This window comes from Cervus elaphus, chromosome 11 (genome assembly GCF_910594005.1).
Source record: "Cervus elaphus chromosome 11, mCerEla1.1, whole genome shotgun sequence".
Taxonomy (NCBI): Eukaryota; Metazoa; Chordata; class Mammalia; order Artiodactyla; family Cervidae; genus Cervus; species Cervus elaphus.
This window is the reverse complement of record NC_057825.1, coordinates 58,722,829-58,744,524: the sequence shown is the minus strand read 5'-3', so window position 1 is coordinate 58,744,524 and position 21,696 is coordinate 58,722,829. Positions and strand designations below refer to the sequence as shown.

The 21,696-nt window shown below is 46.2% G+C and overlaps 1 protein-coding gene across 5 annotated transcripts in view; it reads right to left on the bottom strand.

Annotated features, from left to right (window-relative positions):
• The window catches only part of NCK2 (NCK adaptor protein 2), a 112,151-nt gene extending 109,827 nt beyond the window's left edge, over positions 1-2,324 (bottom strand). For 2 of the 5 annotated variants that reach the window (XM_043917875.1, XM_043917876.1), the window contains exon 1: positions 1,780-2,017. The gene's annotated coding sequence lies outside the window, so the exon portion shown is untranslated. Of the gene's footprint in view, positions 1-1,779; positions 2,018-2,117 lie in introns of those variants that run through there. The other 3 variants (XM_043917874.1, XM_043917872.1, XM_043917873.1) reach the window with 2 other exon arrangements.
• Between the last annotated feature and the right edge of the window lie 19,372 nt (positions 2,325-21,696).

Sequence of the window (21,696 nt, the reverse complement as noted above, 5' to 3'; positions counted from 1 at the left end):
GTTCTCTGGACGCAATTCACCACCCAACTTCATCCCATGTTCCAGGACCAATCCCGCAGTGTGTCTAGGGAGCAGCTGAGAAGCTTGGAGCCCAGATGAGGCCTCTTTGTTACCACCAGCTTACCACTGCTTTAAGTTTCCAATTTCAGCCTCAGCTAGCTGCAGCCAGAGGACCACTAAGATGTGGCCACTTTCTTCAATCAATACTGCTGCTGCTAAGTCGCTTCAGTTGTGTCCGACTCTGTGCGACCCCATAAACAGCAGCCCACCAGGCTCCTCTGTCCCTGGGATTCTCCAGGCAAGAGTACTGGAGTGGGTTGCCATTGCCTTCTCCATCAATCAATACTACATCTAATCAACCTGGAAAGGAGAAACATCAATGTAGGATTTCCCCTAGGGTCAATGCTTCAGAATCATGGTTAACACCCACGTCTGGGGAAATCCCTGTTCCCACCATCTAAAAACCTACATGGACAGCTCAGTCTCCCAATTGAACCCACTTCATCTCCTCCTGTTCACGACTGCCCTCCTGTTTACTAAACCCTTGGCCCAGGCTCGATGCCTGTTATTAATTTACCAGTTTAATAATATCTGGGGACACCGGTAAATGAATTAAGCGCAGTGTTTGGAAACAAAGTTTAGGTCTGCTGTGACAACTCAAAGCACCCAGATTGATTTCATTTTCAGTCGCTTCTAGCCTTGAAAAGCCCTGTTGCTAACGATACCTGATGCAGAGGGACAAAACACGCCCCAAATTACTCTCATTCCTGCCAAATCCCTTCGGCTTCGCCGAGGAGGAAGTCGGGCTGGGACCAGGCGGGGACTCCCATACCTTTGGGTTCCCCACCCCCAGGCCACACCCCGTAGCCTCTCGCGGGTTCACTTTCTTTGGGGTCAAGGGCAGGAGTGGGCCTGCACGGGCCCAGCGCTGAGGCCTGCTCATCCTCTGCTCAGACCCAAACTTGCCAGGCTCAGCCCCAAACCTGTTGGCAAAATAAACAAAGGCAAACACAGGGGACCCGACCTGGCCTGAGTGCCAGAGGCCGCCCCGCGCCGGCTCCCGCTTTGTCCCCGCGCGGACGAGCTGCCAGTGAGCCCAGAGCCCCGGCACGCGCGCAGCCCTTTCAGGGCGACCGCCACGGTCCACACACGAAAGCGGTTTGCAATCACGCCCCCCACTCGCTCCACGCCGAATGCGCTCACGAGGGAGTTACCGTCTACGCCTACAATCACACACCGAATTCTTCCAGAACCGCTGGGTGGTTCGATCGCCCAGAATAAGCTACCAGGGCAGCGCGATCGTGAGAAACTTTGTTTCCGGGGCCGGCGATTCCCGGCCGGACGCGGAGCCCGGCACGAAGCGCCCCGGGCCGCGGGAAGCCTCCCGGACGCCAAGTGACAGCGGCTCCGCGCGGGGTCGCCAACAGTCCCGATCCCAGAAGTTGTGCGGGCCGCGGGAAGCCTCCCGGTCCTGCCTGCGCGGGGCCGGCGATCCACGCGGTCCTTACCGGCGGCGCGCCCGGCCTCCCCGCTCCCCGCTCCGGGACCACCGCGCAGGCCTGCCCCGCCCGCCGGACCCGGGGAGGGGGCGAGCCGGAGGTGCCAGCAGCCGCGAGGCCAGGCCGCGCAAGGGACCCGGCCCCCAGCCCCGGCTCTGGCCCCGGCGCGCCCCGCCCCGGCTGCCCCGCAACTCCGCGAGCCGCCCAAGTTGGCGGCCTCCGCCCCGGCCACAGCCCCCGGGCCCCGACCCCCAGGCCCCAGCCCCCGCCCCCCGCTTACCTCGCGTGCCGCCCGCCGAGGCCGGGGCAGCGGCGCGGGTCCCGGGCGGCGGCCGCCCTGCGCCCGCCCAGGCGCCGCTCTTTGTCTGCGCCGCTCGCTCCTCCCGCCGCTCGGCCGACGCTCCGGCCCGGGCGGACCCCGCGGGCCCGGCCGACCCCAGCCGCCGAGCCCCGCGCCCGCCGGCCCGCTCGGCTCCGGCCTCGCTCCCGCCGCGGCGCCCCCGCCCCTCCCGGCTGCGCCCGCCGCGCGCCCTTCCTCCTCCTCCTCGTCCTCCTCCGCTCCGCCCAGTGACGCCGCCGGGGCCGCCCAGGCCCGCGCGCCCGCCGCCCGGGACCCACCTGGGCGCGCACGGCGGCCCGGCTCGGGCGGCGCCGGGACTGGCTCGAGGCTCAAACGCGGGCGCCGCCCGGCCCGGAGGACCCTGCGCGGGGCCGGGCCGGGCCGTGCCGGGCGCCGAGGGGAGGGGAGGCCCGGCTCCGACCCTGCGCGCCCGGGAGCGAATAGGAAGACGGGAGAGGCGAGAACAGCAGCAATCCGGCCTCGAAGGACCGGCGGGTGGTCTGTCCATCCCCTTTTTGTTTGATTTTCTTATCAGGACGCCCTGGGGCTTGGCCACCGCCCCCTCTCCCGGAAGCCTTCCCACGGCACCCGCGCCGGAGCAGGCCTGCGGTCCATCAGAAAAGTGACTTACAGAAAAATGTCACTTCCTCTGTGTAGTTGCTTCTGGGCATTTTTATTTATTTGCCTCGTATCTATTTACTTTCCCAACCAGACACTTTTTGATTCCCTCATTATCGTCGGAAGCAGTTCTTAAAAGCAGAAGAGGAAACCACGATGTTTGTGCCCCTGTGTCCAGCTCGAACCCGCCCATGGAGCGAAATCCTGGATGGAACTGCAGGAATGTAGGTCCCAGGAGTTGTCACTGGTGGTGGGACCGTCCGGCCGCCTGGCCACATGCTTACCTGTAAACACACTTGGAAGATTGAAACCCAAGAGGAGGGGCAAGACACAGGGTTCCTTAAACAGGCACATGTATCCAGATGTCTGTCATCAATTTCCCCCCATGTGGTTTCCCCAGAGGAAATCCTACAATTCAAATGATTCTGATATCCTGGTGGAATAGCCCGGATCCATGTTAATGAGGGTCTTCCTTAGGCTCTTGGCCTCTCGTTATATTAAAGCAATCATAGTTTTCCTCAGGTGACAAGGTGATGTCACTGAATGAATGCCTCTTCCCTAACACAAGTACCCAAGGAGGGTCCCTGGAGCCAGTATAGCTTTGAAGTCCCAGTTGAGTGTTTGACTGTCTGCTTCTTCAACTGTGGAACAAGGGTTTCTTAACCTATCTAAAATCTATCCAACATGGAGATATTTGCCCAGCTCCTCTGGAAGCCCCTGGCATACTTCCAGGCAGTAGGAAGCACTCAGTGGTCAGTGGCTGGAGGGGATCAGGGCACTGAGCCACCATCAGTCCAAGGTCAGGGTGTCAGAGACAGCCACCTGTTCTACATCCTTGAGAAAGAAGCTCCCTCAGTCCGTTGTTTTGTGAAAACTTTGTCTTCCTAAGGAAGGAAAGCAGAGTTTATAGTAAATGGTCTGGCCCAGTTTTAAATTAGTTTACTCAAAATAGGTATAACAACATTGACCCAGTTTTTGCTACTCCTCTGCTTTGTAACCTTCACTGAATCAGGAATTGAACTCCTCTTTCCTTCTCTGGGTCTTTGTAAACTCACCAAGGACATTCCCTGTCTAAAACCCAACATCTCTTTTTCAGTCTCTATCTTGCGCAGTTTTCTGTGCACTCAGCATTTCTGCTGTTTCCTGAAATGCAGTCATCTATCTGTTCATCACTACCTTTCTGACCTGCCCACGTCTGTCCTTATCTGGCAAGTTCTCCCAACCTCCAACAGTCATACACCCAAAACAAACCTTGGCCATTTGTTTTTATTAATATGTACCTTTCTTTTTAGAGAGGCTCTATCATTTTTTGTATATTTCTGGTTTGATGTTCAGGGATTAACTCTCAAACCTGAAGTCTTAGGGAGCTCCCAGCTCATCTGCCATCCCTCTAGGCGAATCATCATCTCTTGAGTTTCATCAGGTTCAGAATGAAACTTCCTAACAGACCTCCTCCTCCAGTGATCACAGGCAGGGCCAAGAGGCCATCATGCATCACAGCTCCAAAGAGAGACCTTGTTGCAATCCGACTTCTTCCTTCCCTTTCCCCAAGCTTGGCCTTGGCAGGACCCAGCGTGGGCTCTGTCCTCAGGGTTCTAAACTCCAGAGCAGCAGGAATTAAATGTGGGCATCATCGTGGTGGCAGGAGAACTCATTTGGTGCTTGTGCCAAAAAATGCTGAGCTGTCAGAAGTTTACAACACTTAAAAAAAATTTTTTTTAATAAAAATAGAAGTTTGGAACACTTAGAAAGGTAATAACTCAAACTGGGATGGTGTGACTGGATGGGAACAGGTCTAGGAAGGTTGAGAGAAGAAGCTCAAAAGGAATGGACAGTACTGGATGTGGGGGCAGAAAAGAGCAGGCTTCCAGTGTCGAGGGGTTCAGATGCGGGTATCGGCAAAGAAAAAGTGCCCATATCAGAAACAGAAAAGTTGGGTAAATTAGTTTGTTTGGGATAAACAATTCTATTTTTGGTCATTCGGTTACATTTAATTAATATTTATTGCCAACTTACTAAATGGGAGAGTGCTCCACAGGAGGCCAGAAATGAGTAAGTCATAGTATTTGCCCTCAAGTGACTTTTGGCTATAAAACTAGCCTTAGTGCTGTGGGTCTTCCACCTGTATAATGAGCTTTATCGCCCTTGCATTGTGTCACCCATCTTGGCTGAGATGTAAACAGCCTGAGGGCAGGACCATGTCAGATTCTCTTCTGTGGCTCCAGCACCTTTTCACTTGGACCCAGGACAAGGCAGACACTTAAAACATCTTTAATGATGGATGGAAATGCCAGACCTTTGTGAGTTTGCCACGGAGAGCAGAGAGCTGTGAGCATTAGCAAAGAGGACTGAAAAGAGGCCTTTATATCAATAACCTCAGATATGCAGATGATACCACCCTTACGGCAGAAAGTGAAGAGGAACTAAAGAGCCTCTTGATGAACGTGAAAAAGGAGAGTGAAAAAGTTGACTTAAAGCTCCACATTCAGAAAACGAAGATCATGGCATCTGGTCCCATCACTTCATGGCAAATAGAAGGGGAAACAGTGGGAACAGTGGCTGACTTTATTTTGGGGGGCTCCAAAATCATTGCAGATGGTGACTGCAGTCATGAAATTAAAAGACGCTTGCTCCTTGGAAGGAAAGTTATGACCGACCTAGACAGCATATTAAAAAGCAGAGACATTACTTTGCCAACAAAGGTTCGTCTAGAGAAGGCTATGGTTTTTCCAGTAATCATGTATGGATATGAGAGTTGGACTATAAAAAAAGCTAAGCGCCAAAGAATTGATGCTTTTGAACTGTGGTGTTGAAGAAGACTCTTGAGAGTCCCTTGGACTGCAAGGAGATCCAACCAGTCCATCCTAAAGGAGATCAGTCCTGGGTGTTCATTGGAAGGACTGATGTTGAAGTTGAAACTCCAATACTTTGGCCACCTGATGCGAAGAACTGACTCATTGGAAAAGGCCTTGATGCCGGGAAAGATTGAGGGCAGGAGGAGAAGGGGACGACAGAGGATGAGATGGTTAGATGGCATCACTGACTCAATGGACATGGGTTTGGGTGGACTCCGGGAGTTGGTGATGGACAGGGAGGCCTGGCGTGCTGCGGTTCATGGGGTCACAAAGAGTCAGACACGACTGAGCGACTGAACTGGAACTGGATGAACTCACTATCAGAATTTCAGGAACTTCCCTGGTTGTCTGGTGGTTAAGACTTGCCTTGCAATTCAAGGGGTGTGAGTTCAATCCCTGGTCATCCCCTAGTTGGAGAGCTAAGGTCCCACATGCCTCTTGGCCAATAAACCAAAGCAGAAGCAACATTGTAACAAATTCAGTAAAGAGTTTTTTTTTTAATTGTCCAGGTCAAAAAAAAAAATCTTTAAAAAAAAGGAGTTTCAAAATTAATGCTGATGGACTTACAGATTTCAGTGCTTCATTTTATCCACATTCTGTCTATTTCTCACCAAAACTCCCAAGTATGTCTCCATTACCTCTTCAGATTCAAGAAAGGATTGGCTGGAAACCTATGAAATCCATCTCTTAGGGACAGACACGATTAAGCTTTAAAAACAACACACACACAAATACAGAGTCAATTTCATACAAACCAAATAAAGTAAGCTGTATTCCCCATCTGATCAATATAATTCTCCTGCTTCTAGCTTTGAATAATGATCAGGACTTCAGGAAACAGATATGCATTATCTAATTGTTTAAAGAAAAACAGATAAAACAACACCATAAAGTCGACTGCAATTTAGGGTTAAAATAAATTAGAGGAAAATTAGTGTGCTGTGCAATCTTTTTTTTTTTTTCTTGGACTATAATTTATGTACAATGTTGTGTTAGTTTCAGGAGTACAGTGAAGTGAATCAGAATATAATATCTCCACTCTTTTTTAGATTCTTTCCCCATATAGGTTATTACAAAACATTATGTAGAGTTACTCGTGCTATACAGCAGGTTCCTATTAGTTATCTGTTTTATATATAGTAGTGTGTCGAACCCAATCTCCCAATTTACCCCTCCCCTTTTCCCTGCCTGGTAACCAAAAAGTTATTTTCTACATCCATGATCCTATATCTGTTTTGTACACAAGTTCATTTGTACCATTTTTTTCAGATTCTACATATAAGTGATATCATATGATATTTGTCCTTCTCTGTCTGACTTCACTCTGTATGACGATCTCTAGGTCCGTCCACGTTGCTGGAAATGACGTTATTTTTTATGACTGAGTAGTATTCCTTTGTATATATGTACCACATCTTTATGCATTCCTCCATCAATGGATGTGTTTTGCCAAGGAATACTTCCTGTGGTTATAAATGCACAGATCAGAACTTTAAAGCTTGAAGCAAGCTTCCTTTGAGATAGAAAAATGATCAAACTTCAGAAAAATTTTTTTCTTTATTATTAGCAGCAGAGTGGAATTAATTTTAGATGGGAAAAATTTTAACAGGAGCTCCATGACTTTAGAAAAACTAAGAGGATTTTACTGACATTTCCATTTTGAAATCTGCCTTTAGGTGAATGAGCATCACACATGAAACATTTCTGTGTTTCATAATAAAACCTCAGTTAATCAGGGTGCCTCAGGAATAAGGCTGGTCTGCTAAATTAAATTTTCATCTTGGGTGAGGATTAACCAGAAAGCCCCTTTAGCTGGAACATAAGTTGAAATTAAAAAAAAAGAAAAACATATTGCAAGTTGATATCTCATCTTTAAAATGCACTATAGTAAATGAAGGGGCTTCCTGGTGGCTCAGATGGTAAAGAATCCACCTGCAAAGCAGGAGACGGAGTTAGTGACTCAGCAACTAAACAACAAAAAATTTGGAAATAGTGTTTTTTAAATATATCTTTAGCTGTTTATATTGCTTAAGTTATTATTGACGCTGTAGTTGCTCATTCATTGTGTTCTTACCACTTGCCAAGTCCTTTGTCTGATCCTCACAACCCACTGGGGGAAGCCCAGTGGATGGATGTCTAAGGCAGTGCCGTGGTAGGCCTTTCAGGGCCCTCCTCACATGGCCCCCTTTGAGCCTGAGGCTTGCCTTCACCCAGGAGTCACTGTGGTGGGTCCCTGACCAGCGTGTTCTCCCCACTTACTATCTGAGAAAACTCTGCTCTTGCACAGACATTATTACCTGCTATTTTTCAAGTACATGCAGATGCCATCGTGAGGAATAAAGCACAAATTTTGTGATATTACTGAATTCACTGTAGCTTGTAGTCCCGTGGTTGGCTAATCATATTTAAACTACTATCACTAACACATGAAGATATTTGAAAAGAAATATGTTTATGTTTAAAGGGATCCTCCTACTCAAAATTTTGGAGTCACTGTTCTAATCTGTAACAGAAAGACAGTTCTGACTCACCCGAAGCTCCGTGGACAGGGACTCAGGAGAGAGTCTGTCATTTGCTGCCTGTTCACAGCCCCTCATCCTCTGAGGATTTCCTTCAGCTGGATTCACACCCAGGGTTCTTTGCTCTGTTCCTCTCATCCTCTGCTTCTCTATCTTGCTCTCTTCTTTTGCCTGTTTTATTTTTAAATGAATTTTTATTGGAGTATAATTGCTTTACAATGTTGTGTTAGTTTCTACTGATCAGCAAAGTGAATCGGTTATACGAATGCATCTATCACTTTTTTTTTCCCATCTCCTTCCCGTTTAGGTCACCACAGAGCATTGAGTAGAGTGCCCTGTGCTGTATACTAGGTTCTTATTGGTTCAGTCGCTAAGTCACATCTGACTTTTGCCACCCCATGGAATATAGCCTGCCAGGCTCCTCTGTCCATGGGATTTCCCAGGCAAGAATACTGAAATTGGTTGCATTTTCTTCTCCAGGGGACCTTCCTGAGCCAGGGGTCAAATCCAGGTCTCCTGCATTGCAGGTGGTCTGCTCCTTTGAAGGTGGATTCTTTACTGACCGAGCCACCAGGGAAACCACCAGATTCTCATTAGTTATCTATTTTGTTCATAGTGTTAATACTGTATATACGTCGATCCCAATCTCCCAATTCATCCCACTCCTCCTACCTATATTTTTAATTATTTTCAGTTAGGCATTCCCTCCTCACCTTGATCAGCACTTGCTGTATTCTTTAATCCTTTCCTGTCATCACCAGCTACCACTCCCTATCAGATTCGAGGAACTTACCCCAGTGCAGAGATGGAGAATTAGACTGGAGAAGATGCACACAGGTGCATACTATCCATGCAGGTTGGCTGCACTCAGGGTAGCAGACAGAGCTGGCATCCACTCACATCCAGAAAAGCACCCCTTCCCTGCCCGTGGACCCCACTTCTGCAGCCAGCGGCACGGTGCTGACTCTGGCTCAGAGTTTGTTCTCTCCAAGTGAAGGTTAGAGGTGCTAGGACAGGATACCTCCCAGAGTCCTCCAGTCACTGACTGATGGAAACTGTCTGCCAAACAGACCAGCTCCGTCTTCCCTTGGGTGGGATAGCCTGAGTGTGTGTTCCACTGGCTCGCAGAGTTCCCAGGGCGATGACCCTCCAGGTGTCCGCAGTAGTAACTTGCTTCATAAAAAAACCTTCTGTCATCCCTCCCTTCTGCTGCTCCCCTGATAATGCTTCCTGGGCTCCCCTCCCAAATAACCTTGTGCTGTAATCCCAGTCTCAGACATTGCTAATGGGGGACTCCAAGCTAAGGCCTTTGCCCTAATAAAGGGAAGTCCTTTGCCCTAATACCTTTTAAACAATCTGTTTCTAAGTTAAAGAAAAGGGTATTTGGCTGTCATCTAGTACTGCTTAGATTTATATTAATTATTCCATTACCTGCATTGACACTTACATAGTTGTGACCAAACAAGCCACTTAACTTCATGCCTCAGCTCCCTTATTGTATTGTATTGGTTTGGCCAAAAAGCTAGATTCCGTAAGATGTTATAGAATAAGGGTCCGAACTGGAAAAGTGATTCTCAAAGTGCAGAATTCTCCTGATGTACTTAAAAAATTCTCCAGATCTCCAGACAAAACTGAAACGTGAATACAAAAAGGTGCCCTCAGAGTCATTCAAATTAAGTGACAGAAATATCAGTAGAAGAACTGACAGAGGAAGAACTCACTGGCTGTTGGGCACTGGGAGGTGATTGCGGGTCTCTCGTGTTTCTGCTCATCCTGCAACCAGAGGCTCTGACCACCTTTATTCCAGACTGTCCTTTCAAAGATATTGCATGGCAAAGAGGCCTTGGGAAATACAGGTAGTATCTTCTAACAGGCCAGTGGGCAGGTCTGTTTACTGTCTAATGTAACAAGGACTCTGATTCCCTCCAGGGCAGTGGGTGAGCAGATTTGACAGTTTGCTGCCCATAGTAAGAAGCTCAAGTTCCCTGAGCTTTGGGTTTTTCAGTGCAGATGTAAGCCCTCACCTCTTGCTATCTAGGAGCACTAAACCCTTTGTTTCTGACCCAAGAATCTTGTATTTTCTGGAGGCATTCTTGAGTCTATGCAAGCTAACTTTTTACCTCACAGGTCAGGCAACGTCCCAGATCCTTTGCAGTACTTAACTTTTGGAGAAAAAAAAAAAAAGCTCCTGAATCCTGTACTTTTGGTGTTAATGATGAGATTTAGACTGGTAAAAGGGTTTATACCGTAAGTTGACTATCACTGTCTGAGGACAGAGTCTAAACTAGAACCTAAGAACACACACAGGTCCAAGGTTCTGAAGCCATCGGCTTGAAGTAAAATCTTTATATTGCGAATAGGCAAGTATGTGGATGTTGGTGGTTTCTGCATTTTTATGGTTTTGTATGTGTTCTTGCAGCAAACAAGAAGCTATTTATCATTTTATAAAACACTCACCACTGACATTTTAGGAGAAGGAAACTGTAACTGCCTAGAACACAAATAACACACCACAGGTAACCTTATAAAAATGTGGCAGTGTCTGTGTAATGAGTGATAGCAATGGTGGAAAACTGCTCACATAAAAATTATTGCCAATATATGTGCAAGTGTTTGTATAACAGGCCCTGGTTGTTACCAAGAAAGCAACTTTGTTTTTTAGGTGTTGGATAACCTCATACAAATTGACAGCTTTTATTAAAGGATTGTCTTCCCACTGTGAGCTTCTCAGATATTTATGGTGATAAATGTGGTGAATTGCAGAATTTTCTCTTCATACTGAAGTCACGGGTTACACTGAGAAGCACCATTACTATTATGTAACAGGAGTATCTTTAGCTAAAATCCTCAAACCTAGCAGGCCTGTGCTGTTTGCACATCTTGCTGATATTTTTAAAGAACTAAATTTGGCAACTGAGGGCCCCCTATGCTAGCATGCCTTAAATTATAGTTACAATGTCAGGATTGAAACTGAGAGCTTAAGTTTGGACTCAGCATGCAAAGCAAAGCAAATCATGTTATTTAGAGACTTCAAATGACCATCTGACAAAGAACTCTGCATTTCTGTGTCTGATTTTTTCAAATTAATATAATTTTATATTGCTCAAGGTTACATTTGAAAAGTATTTCCTTCCCAGTGATCATTAACATGGGCTGAAGTGTTTGATCAACCACCATCAAATTAAACAACTATCAGTTAAGAACTAACAGCACTTCTCTGATATTATTAGATAAAAATTGCCTTACTATTCCTCCATCAAGTTTCTGAATTGGCTTAATGGATATGTATCCTCACTTGCTAAAAAGCTGTGTTTAAAATGTTTACCATTTGCAACTACCTGTCTTTGTGAATCATCATCATTTGAATTCTGTTCAGCTATACTGAAAAGGCATACTGCCTCTGAGACCCATAAGTCCTAATCTTAAACTCTGTATTCATACTATAGTTCTCAGTGATTGATTTTATGAGTCAGTGTTATGGATTTGAATGTGTAAGTGTCTGACTCTTTGCAACCCCATGGACTGACTGTAGCATGCCAGGCTTCCCGGTCCTTCACCATCTCCTGGAGTTTGCTCAAATTCATGTGTCTAGGGTCAGTGATGCCATCCAACCATCTCATCCTCTGTCATCCCTTTCTTTTGTCTTCAATCTTTCCCAGCATCAGGGTCTTTCCCAATGTGTAAATAAATTTATGTTAACAAAATACTGTGGTTTTTTTGTTTAACATATTAGAGATTACTTAAGATTTTATCTTTGTAAGATACTTCAGGGGGAAAATATTTTGAAATCCTTAGACTAATTGAGTTTTTAAAAATTTATTTATTTTTAATTAGAGAATAATTGCTTTACAATATTGTGTTGGTTTCTGTGGCTTCCCACGTGTCTCAGTGGTAAAGAATTCACCTGCCAAGCAGGAGATGCAAAAGATTCAGTTTCAATCCTTGGGTTGGGAAGATCCCCTGCAGGAGAAAATGGCAATCCACTCTAGTATTCTTGCCTAGAAATCCCACGGACAGAGGAGCTTGGCGGGCTACAGTTCAAACAGTCGAAAAGAGTTGGACATGACTGAGCATGCACACAATTGATGTTTAAATGATTTTTTCTCAATTCTAAAGACTCTGTTCCTCTAATTTGAACTTGAACCTCTCAATTTTCCAAAATTATTAAACCAGAAGACAGAAATGTTACCCAAATGGACATATATCCCAAAGACACACACAGACTCTCGTCTTAACTGTCCCAGCTTTGCTTTACCTAGCGGGATTCAGTCACTGTCTGAATCAGACCTGCCAACTTTTCTGATTATTCACTTTGTATGAATAATTCCCCATGTCTCTTCCCTCAAGCTGCTTTTGTTCTCTGATTGTCTACTTCTACCAAAGGGTGGGTAGAATATGAACAACAACAACAACAAAAAGGAAAGCAGGTCATTTGGGGGTGATTTGTTAACTAATAAAAAGCTTTTAATGGAGTAAATTATTAGAATTATTAAGTGGGACAATAGTTGAGTCTTTCGTGCTGCCCTGTGAAATATCTGTAGGATGAATTCTGGGCAAACCTTGTATCGCACAATTGAAATCTTTGTATCTCTGATCAGGGTGCTGTGCCCCATGCTACATATCAGTTATCTCTTATTGTGTGACAAATTCCCCAATCCTAACACTTAGAGTAACTTGCACAGGTGAAATCACACTTTCTGTGGGTGAGCACCTGCAACGGTTTCCTGGGTGTATCTGAGCCAGGTCTCTCCTGAGGGCATGGTCATGCAGCCATCCAGGGCTGTGGTCTCATCTGATGGTTCTCCTGGGGTACAAGGTTCAGTCTCCCAGTTTCCATGTTGACCAGCATGGTTAGCAGGATTCAGCCACACAGGTTGTTGAGTTGAGAGTTCTAGCTCCTCACTGGCTGTTGGCTGGAGGCCATCCTCGGCTCCTTCCCACATGGACTTCTTCTTGGTCAGCTCACATCATGGCCAATAACTCCCCTCAGCATGGACGGAAGGACCATGCAGAAGAGCGTACCCAAGACAGAGACCACAGCCTTTTTGTAACCTAATCTTGAACACAACATCACTTTTCCCATATTCTCTCTCTCTCTCTCTCTCTTTTTTTTTAATGTGGACCATTTTTTAAAGTCTTTATTGAATTTGTTACATATTGCTTTTGTTTTATGCTTTGGTGTTTTGGCCATGAGGCAGGTGGGATCTTAGCTTCCCAACCAGGGATTGAATCTGCATGCCCTGCAATGGAAGGTAAAATCTGAACCACTGGACCGCCAGGAAAGTCCCACCCCATATTCTCATTATTAGGAGCAAGGAACTAGGTCCATCTCCCCCTCAAGAGGAGGCTATTACATGGGCTTTAACACCAGGAGGTAAATGTCACTGAGGTACTTCCAGAGACTGCCTCCTGTAGGGTTAGATGCAGAATCCTTGGGCTTCTCTGATGGTCCCCACTCTCCAAGCAAATCCAGTTCCTACCTGCAGACAGCAGCCTGGGCGAGGCTACGTTGCACACTACTGTGTGGCTGACACTACTCTGTTCAGAAGAGAAAAGGAAACAATGGCTTCCTGTCTTCATCTTGCCAGAGCTTTGTAACTGCCTGAGTCAGAACATGGGTATGGAGGTGGACAACCTCTCCCAGCATCACAGACGCCAAGATCCTTACAGCGGGGATGCTCCCCTCCCCCCCACCAGCTGGAGACAGCAAGCCCGAAGTCTCCCTGTGGAAACGGCAGGGCACAGGGTACCCGAGGGCCTCTCCTGCTCTGTAATCGGATCTTGTCCCCACCTGTCAGAATGTTACCATGCCTCACTGCATACAAAGTGACTTTTTAAGGTTAAAAGAATTCTTGTGCCAAATCAAGGTTGACGTACAGCAGGTCTGCTGCACCTGAGCCTGTGCTGTCCCAACCGGCTGCATGGTAGTTTTCAGAGCTTGCTAACTGGTGTATGCCCAGGTTTCGGGACCAGGCTTGCTGCAGCGCCACAGAAGGTAGCATCTGACAGTGCTGAGATCTCTGTACACCCGTTTCCTGCCTCATCCTTTAGCAGAAACTGCACTGAGAGCCACCTGGGCAAAGCTTGGTTACCTGCAGCTGCCACTGCTAAAACAGCATCTGTGTGATGCAGTTAAATGACTTCCCTGGTGGCTTGGCAGAAAAGAATCTGCCTACAAGGAGACACAGGTTTGATCCCTGGGTCAGGAAGATCCCCTGGAGGAGGGCCTAGCAACCCACTCCAGTATTCCTGCCTGGGGAATCTAATGGACAGAGGAGCCTGGCAGGCTACAGTCCATGATGTCACAAAGAGTCAGACACGGGGACTGAAGCAACTGAGCATGCACCCACATGCAGTTAAATAAAGCCCTGGATACATGTGTGGAAACCGTGTATCAACATGGAAGAACCTGTGTGATGAGTTCACTCACATCCTGAGATGCAGAGTAGATGAGAGGAGATGAGAGTCTCAATTTGGGGACCATGTGGGGTGTCACTCCTCTGAACACGCCTGGAGCACGACATTGAAATGAGCGAGGAACATCCTGACTTTCATCAATTCGCATTAAAGCTCAAAGCCTATATGGTTCCAGATGACCCAAGAGCAGATCTATTTTTGCTCAAAGTTTCATTGGAATTGTAGTCTTTACTGGCCTGTCTGGACCTGACTGCTGAGGCACTGGGATCCTGCAGGACTGGCTGGTGATCACAGTGGCCAGAGCAACTGGATCCCCTGAGGTTTTCAGCTGCTCCACCTCTCAATGCAGAGGAAGGGACGGGGCAGGGAGGAGGGAGGGAGGAGGGGGGAGGTGTCAGGCCAGCAGCTATTTTAAGGCTTGTACATGAACTAAAGAGGGGCATGTATTTTTAGCCCAAATTTATAAATGTTTATTACCTTCTACCCAAGACAGATGATGGGAGGAAGTTGGTGGTTCCTTCTCTTACATCTTAAGCCTTCTTTTTAAGTCTTTAGAAGTCACTCGACCTAGAATGCAGGGGGTTCTGAAATATGGTAATCAGCTGTTTATCATTCAAATAGTTGGCAGCGTATCCTCCATCAGACCCTCAAGATGAAGCATCAGAGATTTAGAATTCTTCTCCAGGCAGTTCTTCAAACAGGCGTGATTTTTGGCTTGTAAACTTTGCCAGTACTTTAGAGACACCCAGCTCTTCTGTTCCCGAGTTGTAAACTCAGGGGGTGTATCTTCCGCTTCAAATGAAGGCTGGCCAACACAAGGCCAAGGAAGAAGCCTAGAGGTAAACCAAGGAGAGAATTCAAAAGCAGACCAGTGACAAAGGGAGACAGGTGGTCTGAGAGGCAGATTGAGTGTGGACAGGCTTCTCTCATCTGGGTGCCCAAAATCATTCCTAAGTGTCTCCATTTGCCATGTTCAGATTGCAAAGTGTTATAATAAACAAACAATAAAAGCACAGAAGTTTTGCATTTAATACAATTGCACTCCTCTTAAATGCGATGTGTTAAACTTCAAATTTTCAGGATTGACAAAATAAGGAATTGTTTAAAACTGACACCTCTGATTTGAATCATTTTTAGGGTGTCATCTATTACATGCTTGCATATGTTGTTTTCTTCCCTACCAAATGTCTTCCACTCTATTTCTAAAGACTTGGAAACATATCTCTGGCTTTTTGACAGAAATAAATGAATAAATTGTTGTTGTTATTTAGTCACTAAGTTGCGTCCAACTCTGTAGTTGAATTATACTGTTCTGTGGTTGAGTTATACTGTTTGAGCAACACAAAAATTTTCAAAGTCTATTAGTTTTCTTTTTTTCAAAATTAACTGTGAAACATTAACTGTAAAAGTATCATATGGGTGTTGGCTTTTCAGTTTGTTTCGTGAGTATGTTTTTGTTTGTTTTGGCTGAACCACTTGGTGGCTGGTGGAATTTTAGTTCTCCCAACCAGAGATCAAACCCGGGCCCTCAGCAGTGAGAGGGTAGAGTCCTAACCACTGGACCACCAGAGAATTCCCTGTCTTTCCAGTTGACGTGCAACTGCTGGTGACGCTTTGTCGTAAAAAGTCCAGCTGTGATGTCTTCCTGTCTTGACTTACACGCTTGTGATTTAATTTTTTATTGCATTTGAAATGAGCCAGTTCGTGAGCTAATCCAAAACGACAGCAGGGCATTTTCTGCCAAGCAAGAACTCCAATTAAGACAGGAAGCTCGGTTCCCAGCCAAGCTATGGAGGGCACGACCACATTGGGCTCTAGGCACAAAGTGAGAAGTGTGGGGGGGCTCAGGTGGTCAGCAGGGCTGAGTATGATAAAAGGGGAGTGTGAGACACTACCAAAGGAAATGGACAGAACTTCGAGGCAGGGAGAACAGGCACTCTGGCTCAAATTCTTGCCTCTGTGAACCCAGACACATATCTTTACATCTCTGTTTATTTACAACCAAGAATAATGAAAACATTGTCCTAAGGCTTAGTGTGTGCGTAAGGCCTGTGGAAGCTTGGGACACACATGTGCCTGCAGTGCTGTTAGCTCCGTCAGTGTTAATTTCTCTTCTCCTTTTTGCTGGGCTGTGATAGCATTCTAGGTGTCATGGATTTAATGAATCCACACGCTGAGAGGGTTCGTAAAGATTTTGTGGATATCTGAGATGCCTGAACATTTACCGCTATTCTCAAATAATCAGCCTGCATGTTTATATAACAAGAGACTGGCCGACAGTTTCAGAGCATCAGCCAGGGCTGCAGGCACTGGAGGGGGTGTTAACACAGCAGTCTTTCAGAGAGAAACAAACCTCAAGACTGGGGGAGGCCACACTCCCCCCCAGGTCTGGTCAGTATCCGGAGAGGCAGGTTTTGACCAGTGACTTGGTTCTAAGCATTGTGCTCCCTGGCTCTGCGGGTTTATCTGATCTGAGCAGACCATGAACGTCCCTGTCCTGTCAAGGCTTCTGCATCCTAAATGCACAGGCAGCTCCTGCTGAGTCAGTTGTATTGCCCAGGTTCAAAGACCCTAATTCACTATGACTTCAGCTCAGCTCTTCTCAGGCTTCCTCCATGATGATGATGCTACAGTGACATTGGCAAGCACATGATGTGAAATGAAACGAAATGTTTTTGGAAGCTAGATGTAGCTTCCTCTCATCTCCCCTCCAGGAAGACCCCAGCCCTCAGGAGGGAGTCCAGAAAACACCCTCCTTCAAGACTCACCCCTGACACTCTCTGCCGACCATCTCACCAGTTTGTGTCCAATCCCTTCTACTCACTCACTGAATTCTTCCACAGATGGGGGCTGTAGGGTGTCACAGTGGGTCATTTCATGTGCAAGGGTGTTCCTTCTCCATGTGATTGTGTAAGGACCACTGTCATATCTTTAGGGCTTTGAAATGTCAGGTCCCCATATACATCTATTTTACCTCTGTTGACATCTGACTGACTGAAAATTGTCATTGAATCTTGTTCAGACAGTTGAACCCTGCATCTCATTGTTTCTGGTCCCCAAGAGACCATCAGGAAATGGCACAAATCTGATGGTTGGAGGGTAAATTCCTGGGCATCTGTCTTTTGCTTTGCTAGGAATCTGCCCCAAATTCCATGCATAGAAAGAACTAAAATCTGTGTCCAAAATTTCCAATGCACATGAGCGCAGGAAAAGGTGGCCAGGTGGGGGAGGGGAGAGGTGTTGGCTGATGACGAAATGGACATTCCTCAGAGACGGAAGGTGCTGTCTATTCAATAAATGCCGGATGCCTGAGGTCATTCAATGCAGGAAGCAACAGCTGGGGTGTGGATGGAGGAGGGTCATCGGCTAAATTAAAATTTAGTTTAGAGTTAACACTGCCCTTTAGGTGACCTAAAGCTCTTTGGGATCAAAATACTGCCAGGCTGTGTTGGAATTTCACTACCCATCACCACTCCCTGGGTTCCCAGCCCATCACCTCTGTTACCTGGAGGGTGTGGAGGGACCGACCATCCACCACTCCGCCAACAGAGCCTCCTGGGTCAGGGCTCCCACACTTGAGACGACAGGGGGATCCCTTAGTGGGGGCAGGAGGGGAGTACTTCATAAAGCACAGAGTGCCTGGACCACCTCCAGAGTGTCAGAGTCAAAACTTGAGGCTGGGCCTGGGGAGAAGCAGTGCTGACACTGCTGGTCCATGGACCACATTTTGAGAATCACTGGTGTATATGATATGAGCTGTGAATTGTTTCTAATTTCTATAAACCCAGTGGAGCTCGATTAAAGGTGGAAATGGAGCTGGTTTGGGATTCAACTGAGTCCCAGCTTCACCAGTTACCAGCTGTGTGAACCCAGAGAAATCCCATAACCTCCTGGAGTGCCAGCATCCTTCCCTGCAGGACATGGACAGTAGCACTCCCTGCAGAGTAGCTGCGAGGATTACAGGCTTCAGGGGCCCCCGAGGCCAGAGCTCAGATGCTCTGTGTGGCTCCAGACCTTGGTCTCTGCTGAAGCCTGGACTGTATGTAATAAAGCATTTCAAACGCTCACTCTTAAACCTTAAAATCCATCCCCAACTAACAGGAATCTGCCTCTGGGACATTTTGGCCTCTTATTTGTATCAATATTGCCTTTTTGCCTTGCCTCTTTGACCCGACACACGGCAGGTATAGCTCAGGACTGACTTCGTCCTTTAAGAGAGAGAGATGTACCCAACCCCACTGGTGTGTGGCCCAGGATCACGGTACAGACACACAGAGAATTTCATATCAAAATGTCAACTGTTGGACTTCCCTGGTGGTAGATTGGTTAAGAATTTGCCTGCCAATGCAGGGGACACAGGTTCGATCCCTGTCTGGGAAGATTCCATATGCCTCAGAGCTATTAGGCCTGCACCCCACAACTATTGAGCCAGTGCTCTAGAGGCTGTGCCCCACAATAAGAGAAGCCACTGCAGTGACAAGTCCACATACCACAACTAGAGAAAATCCACACACAGCGTAGAAGACCCAGCACAACCAATAAATAACAAATTATTATTTGTTATTTGTTATTAAACAAATAACAAAATAAACAAAATGTCACTGTTAAAAGTTTAGTCTGACTGATTTCATTCTCTGTGACAGTCTCTAGGTTTATCCACATCACTACAGATGACTCAATTTCATTCTTTTCATGGCTGAATAATATTCCATTGTATATATACGCCACATCTTCTTTATCCTCAGTAATCAATACAAAGAAATAGAGGGAAACAGTAGAATGGGAAAGACTAGAGAAAGAAAATTAGAGATACCAAGGGAACATTTCATGCAAAGATGGGCACAATAAAGGACAGAAACGGTGTGGACAGAAGCAGAAGGACAGAAACGGTGTGGACAGAAGCAGAAGATATTAAGAAGAGGTAACAAGAATACACAAAAGAACTATACAAAAAGATCTTAATGACCAAGATAACCATGATGGTGTGATCACTCACCTAGAGCCAGACATCCTGGAGTGTGAAGTCAGGTGGGCTTCAGGAAGTATCACTACAAACAAAGCTAGTGGAGGTGATGGAATTCCAGTTGAGCTATTTCAAATCCTAAAAGATGATGCTGTGAAAGTGCTGCACTCAAATGCCAGCAAACTTGGAAAATTCAGCAGCCTCAGGACTGGAAAAGGTCAATTTTCATCCAATCCCAAAGAAGAGCAATGCCAAAGAATGTTCAAACAACCACACAATTGCACTCATCTCACACTCTAGCAAAATAATCCTCAAAATTCTCCAAGCCAGGCTTCAACAGTATGTGAACTGTAAACTTCCAGATGTTCAAGCTGGATTTGGAAAAGGCAGAGGAACCAGAGATCAAATTGCCAACATCCTTTGGATCATAGAAAAAGCAAGAGTGTTCCAGAAAAACATCTACTTCTGCTTTATTGATTATGCCAAAGCCTTTGACTGTTGTGTGGATCACAACAAACTGTGGAAAATTTTTCAAGAGATGGGAATACCAGACCACCTGACCTGCCTCCTGAGAAATCTGTATGCAGGTCAAGAAGCAACAGCTAGAACTGGACATGGAACAACAAACTGGTTCCAAATTGGGAAGAGAACACATCAAGGCTGTATATTGTCACCCTGCTTATTTAGCTTATATGCAGAGTATATCATGCAGATTGCGAGGAGAAATATCAATAGCCTCAGATATGCAGGTGACACCACCTTATGGCAGAAAACGAAGAAGAACTAAAGAGCCTCTTGATGAAAGTGGAAGAGGAGAGTGAAAAATTGGCTTAAAACTGGACATTCAAAAAGTGAAGATCACAGCATCTGGTCCCATCTCTTCATGCCAAATAGATGGGGAAATACTGGAAGCAGTGAGAGACTTTATTTTGGGGGGCTCCAAAATCACTGCAGATGGTGACTGCAGCCATGAAATTAAAAGACGCTTGCTCCTTGGAAGAAAAGCTATGACCAACCTAGACAGCATATTAAAAAGCAGAGACATTACTTTGCCGACAAATGTCCATCTAGTCAAAGCTAGGGGTGTGGGTTCAATCCCTGGTCGGGGAGCTAAGATGTCACATGCCTTGCGCTCAAAAGACCAAAGCATGAAACAGAAGCAATGTTGTAACACATTCAATTAAGTTTGTAAAATTCAACAAAGATTACAAAAATGGTCCACATGAAAAAAATCTTAAAAAAAAAAAAATAGAAGACAGTGGCGTATTAGCCTTAAAAAGGAAGGACATTGTGCCACATGCTACGACATGGCTGAGCCTGTACTCAAAGAAGCCACTCACAAAAGGACAAATACCATATGATTCTCCTTGCATGAGGTGCTTAGAGGAGTCAGGTTCATACAGACAGAAAGTAGATGGTGGGGGCCAGGGGCAGGGATGAGGGTGAGGAGTGAGTGTTTAATGGGCAGAGTTTCAGTTTGGGAAGATGAGAAAGTTCTGGAAGTGGATGGTGGTGAAAGTTGCAGGGCAGTGTGAATGTTTTTACTGACACTCAACTATACACGCAAACATAGTTAGAACTGTACATTTCCAGTTATTTATATTTGGAAAGTATGAAAGCACGTTAGTTGCTCAGTCGTGTCCGGCTCTTGGCAACCTCCTGGATTGTAGCCCGCCAGGCTCCTCTGTCCATGGGATTTCCCAGATAAGAATACTGGAGTGGGTAGCCATTCCCTTCTCCAGGGGATCTTCCTGATCCAGGGGTTGAACCCCGGTTTCCTGCATTGCAGGCAGATTCTTTACCATCTGAGCCACCAGGGAAGCCGCTGTGTATATTTTACTGCAATTAAAAAAAAACAAAACATACAACTCAGTGAGTTCAGCTCAGGGTTGGGTGTGTCACTAGGTAATTCCTGAGGACAGGAGAAATCTGTCTCCATCAGCTTCTAAGTTCCATCTTCAACATGAGGGTTAATCCATTGGGAGGTTTGGAGGCAGTCTGCACCCCCTTGGAATCCATTCTACCAGCAAATAGCAGAAGGAAATAACTTACACGAGGGAACAATAATGATTTGATGAATCAGATAGGCTTATAACACAGGTGTATCACATAAGAGCCCAGAAACAGAAGGAAGCCATTGAGAGTTGGTGGGAATGAAATCTTTTATTTCCTTGTACAGCTCAGCTACACTTCTCTTACATCCATCGGCCAATTCTATTCCCTATAGTTGAATCTCTCGGGGAGTCTTTGGACATTCTAGAAAATGACTTTTACTGATAAATTCATTTTGCAAAAGCAGTTGAAGAAGGATCTATGGCCAATTCCATAGCTCGTTCAAAGATAGCCTTAAGCCCTTAGAGAATTGCATAGGTGGGACAAGGCACTGAATCGGGTGGGGTGGGGGGACAGTTATGAGTATGTAGGTGCCTGATGCTGTTCATAGACTTTTCTCCTGTGTTCCTCACAACATCCTGTATTGGTGTTA